At 39.8% G+C, this 5142-nt stretch overlaps 1 protein-coding gene across 1 annotated transcript in view; it reads left to right on the top strand.

Moving 5' to 3' along the window:
* Window positions 1-5142, top strand: part of LOC139478830 (receptor-type tyrosine-protein phosphatase kappa-like) — a 201296-nt gene that overhangs the window by 44311 nt on the left and 151843 nt on the right. The window lies entirely within an intron of this gene.

Raw genomic sequence — 5142 nt, 5'->3', positions numbered from 1 at the left:
ACGTTAGGCTCACTGCAAATCAACTGTGTGGTGTATATACATGCAATGTAACTCCATTGTGTGTTTATCTTTTGAATTTATGAGGATTTTAATTGATAGCAATCCTGGGTCTATACAGATGAGGTAAATCGACATTTCCGATTGAAACAATTATATCATTTAGCTACATATATATCATGACTAGCTAGGACACGGAAATATTATTTTACATTACTCGTTACAGAATACCACATGCCTATTGGAGAAACTACAAATCAAGCGTAACTCTATACATGGCGTGGGGGCAGGTGTGGGGGAAGGGGCTATAACCTATATGCTATTATTTCATTCAAACAAAATAGCAGATAAGTAATGATTACAGACGAAGGTGTGCATTATGTTTAAGTAATAAATTCTCCCTGCATTATTAATTAACCGCAATTTCTTGATAGCATATCAGAGGATGGCGACACTATCAGCACAACATAGAAATTGTGTGTGCGGTTACACTTTATTTTGGTCACAGCGCCTAGGGCTATATTATAGTACATGTGGGTTGGTTAGTGAATATATACAACTGCCTTGGATAACGGCAAACCCTCAAAAGCTCTGCATGCAATTATTTGGCAGAGATAACACGTTTTACTTAACATGTGTTGAGTTCTTGCATGTGTGTCATTGATCCAGCAGCACTTTGGTCCCCTAGTTCCTGACCCGTGAATATCCAGGTAGAGAATATGTCTTCAGCAGCTCGGTAAAGGTGACTAACGAGATGGGGGTGGTGGAGGTGGGCGGAGGTGTAAGGTTTGATGTCATCATATGCCAATTGTCTAGATCAATGCTCGATCAACGACCTTCGCATGGCAGGGATACTGTTGTTCAGCCTTAGATCAAACAAACACTTACTTATCTTTGCAAATCATGTACATGACGCTTGCTATCGGTACGGCACGGTACGTTGACCCGATTCACTAACACCTGTTGTCATCACTTATCTTCAGTGATACATTTATATACTTTACCGCTATTTTGCCCTTTAGGCCCAGTGCAAACTGTTTTCGTCGGATAATCTACACTGGTTGACACTGGAAACTCACTAACGTTGATGTGTTACATCAACACAATCTTCAGGAGAGACCTGCACCTGGACACATAAGGACATAGGAGAATGGATCTAAATTTTGTAGTAATACGGAAGTACTCCTTGGTGGGAGCTGTAAAACCATGGCCAGGCAACCATGTGCTCCTGTGCAGGTGTCTATGTGTAACTGTCAACCAGATATATCAGATATGCAGGCAGTGTGGTTGCCCAGACACAAAGGTCTGTGTACCGTTGAAATAACCTTTCCCGAGTGGGGGGTCAATTGGTGGTTAACGCAACATCTCTTACAAAGTGACCAACTCAATATCGTTGTTCAATTTTCCTCATTTGACTAAGGCAGTATCATTGTGTGGATGGTAGCCTTGCAGAGTCTTGTATTCAGGGTGTGCTTAGTGCATTAAGCACTTGTAATAACCAATCAAAAATGACCATTAATGCTGGGAAATTCCTTGAAGATGCAAAATGAAATCCCATGCTCCTGAATATCCAATGTTAGCTATGTCTCATAATGTGACGGTTGTAAACGTCCGACGTGTGACCTTATAATTACAGGTAAAGTGTGAAGTACCGACTGTCCGTAGCATTCCGTGTTTCATTTGTTAAAGGATGTAAAGGATCCTGTTACCGGATGATTCGGATTTTTTAAATATATTTTTTCACAGTCCGCTCATGTTTACAGAGATGTGAGCAGTGTGAATTTGTTCTACAAAAATCGAAGATTAAATACTACACCCTGATATTCCACTTCCCAACTTTTAAAACTCCCTGGAATAATCATATTTAGTTGAGATGACATCTATAAGTTGGAATCCAGGGCACGAAAGGTTATATTTTAATGGTAAAAAAGTCACTGACCTGAAGGGAGAAAGGAAAACAATACAAATCCCGATAAGTACAAATCCCGGTGTTTGTAGAAAACGAAGATACTTATGAACATTGTTACCAATGATGTCTATAAGTTCGAAATATCGTATACATTCCTATACATATGCATAAAAAAATCAGATCGACAAGAAGGTGAGAACAATTGGTTCCCAAGGGGATGTCCACTTTTTGTGGGCCTTCCTTAACACCCTTAACCCCCATATATGTTATCAATGATAAAATCAAGCTATATATATATATATATATATACAATAGACCCCTAGGAAGTAGTTTACATGTATTGCATTACCGCTCAATCGATATCCAGGAAGCAGTTTAGATGTATTGCATTGCCGCCCAATAGACACCAAGGAAGTAGTTTACATGTATTGCTTCCCGTTAAATAGAATTCCAGGAAGTAGTTGACATGTATGACATTCCAACCCAATAGACACCAAGGAAGTAGTAGAAGATTATATATATATATATATATATATATATATATATATATATATATATATATATATATATATGAGAGAGAGAGAGAGAGAGAGAGAGAGAGAGAGAGAGAGAGAGAGAGAGAGAGAATTAAAATACATCGCTGATCACATATCCATGTGGCCATTCAAATCCATTTCAATATTACAACTTACACAAAAGGTGTTCCTCCTACATTATAAGCTAGACGCCTACATGATATAAAGCGAAGCACATAGACACAGAGCAGGACAACCAGTCTGGCCCCGTCCATTGCGGCGAGTCTGCGCACCAGGAAACTTATACCGTACGTTATATACGGATAGCTTATGCGTGCCTAAAGATAAGCGCTACCATTTACTGTGTATTGGGAACGTTTGTGTTATCTTTCTGTCATAACAAAGTGTTTGAATGTTTTCAACGTCTGAACACGTTCCTGCATATACCATGGCAAGGGGACAGTGACATGGGCGGGGAAACTTATTATTTGTTAAACTCAGTATATCAGAATGACTGAAACTGCTGTGTCGGTTCTGCACCTTCTTATTTACCAGATTTAGCCACCTAAACTGTATCCTTGACAGGAGACATTGAAGACCTGCGAGTGATTATAAGACAACGCCAAAATCCTCTTGATCCGAGGAAGGTTTGTTTGTGTAACACATTTCAAACTGTCACTAGCTCAACCGTCGCTATTTCTGTATGTAGCACCCATATAGTCCGTATCCGTATGGTCCGTCAACGAGAGCGTGCACTGTGCTTATGCTTAACGTTATTCTGTACTAATGTGAACGAGTCACGCCGATGTCTAAAATATATCGAATCTTTTGCTAATACAATTACTATTCAAGGTGCCCAACTTCCTTCAGGTGATCAAGGGGCCCCACATCCAGCTGATAATGGTGCCTCTCAAACCGTGGGTGATCACGGCCTGTCAGGTTACTTCTGGAGGCCAACACGAGTCATTTACTCGCGAGGGCAGCGAGAAGGACAACACAGCGCGTTGGTCGACCTGGATATGACCCTGACATACAATTATGATATAATGCGGCTGAAAACAAAAGGGGAGAATGCTACAAAGATAAAACAAGTTTCAAAGATGAAACCATGGTGATGGTTGGAATATGTGCTGGATATTCAGTGCCAAGTTGCATGCATGTGTTTGTGTGTGTGTGTGTGCGTGTGTGTGTGTGTGTGCGTGTGTTTGTATGCGCGCGCGATTGTACTAGTCCGGGCTCATGCCGTTTGTATACAGCTTGCCTCTGACATACCATGCCCCACTCAGACACAGTATGCTGATGACCAGGTATTTTTAGCCCCTTAATTCAGAGCGCAACACAGGGTAACAGCAAGTGCTCTATTTTATACACATTGCATTGTGTAAGGTCATTAGGTTTTGCATTAAATAACGAAGGTTTGTGTATACATATTCAGAATTGTATACATGCATTCATACATGCATACTGTTTTTTCTACGTTTGGCGTAAGATAAGGTTATTGGAGACACCAAGTTCTGATCCCCCGGTCTGTGTTTCTAAATATGTCTATGAGAGGTCATGATTTCCCCTGGATCAGTCGACTAATTCCATGAGTACGTGCAGTGTGAGATAATGTAAGGGTATCTGATGACGTAGTAGGATTGAGTATGTTAACATCTTCACTCACCCCATGTATGAACATGTCGACACAACCAATAAAGACATGCATCCTGTCACGTTTGGCTTGGGGTCCTCTGAATTGCCCTCGGAGTCCATTTTGTATGTACTGTACCTTTGACTTTATGACAGGGTGTACTTGCACGCGCAACTAATGTGACAGTTTGGCATCATTTCACAAACAGTAGACAATGTTTTTGCATGGACTATGAAAAGCGCCAAGTAATGTGTGGCCTTATCCGTCGCCTTGCGTACTAAAGGCCTGTCATCTTTTTGATTCCATACATGCAAAATGACTTTAATCTCAAGATATTTATGTTTACAGAGACTGAAAGTTGACAATTAACCTAGTGTGTTTTCGCTGCCACTGCATATTACCCCTGTGGCAGTGCTGATTGCTATTTCATGACAATCGCCACATTTGTCATAGAAAACGAAAAACAGAGAGAGTATGAGATAATGTACAATTTTTATTATACTCATCAGAACTGCAGATTCCTGTGGAAACTGGTAGTACCTAACAATTTATACAATAACGTTATTACTCCTTCATTTATATTCATAACACAGTTAGATGATTGAACACACTTAATGGTTTTTTTTCAGAGTGAGTGATTTAACACTGTTTATTCCAGTTACATCACGACGTGTCAGCTGAATGTGCTTGGAAAGCCCTAAGTGATTCATGGGCAGGTCTCAGGTGTTCACCACTCAGGTGTTTACAAAATACAATTCACTCCATTCCAAGCAAAAACAGTCATAATTTACTACTTACGTTTGGAAATATGTTTTGGTCTGGTAAATAAAGACACATCCAGCTGCCTTACCGGCATTGGCGCAAAATACAGAAGAATCTTCAACAATTGCATAGTGTCATTTTCGGAGCATGTATATCTTAAACTATCGAGTCTAGCATATCTCTTACATTTACTTTCAGAATATTCACATGTAATGCATAAATTTGTATTTGCATTTCAATATAAAACAGTTTAAGATCATATCCAGCAGACGGAACAATTACATCCCCAAATCGTAAACTGATGGCAAACGAAAGATAATATAAAG

This window comes from Haliotis cracherodii, unplaced genomic scaffold (genome assembly GCF_022045235.1).
Source record: "Haliotis cracherodii isolate W230 unplaced genomic scaffold, xgHalCrac1.p SCAF_4, whole genome shotgun sequence".
NCBI classification, from domain to species: Eukaryota; Metazoa; Mollusca; class Gastropoda; order Lepetellida; family Haliotidae; genus Haliotis; species Haliotis cracherodii.
The sequence above is the reverse complement of the archived record's forward strand: the minus strand, read 5'-3'. Positions and strand labels throughout refer to the sequence as shown.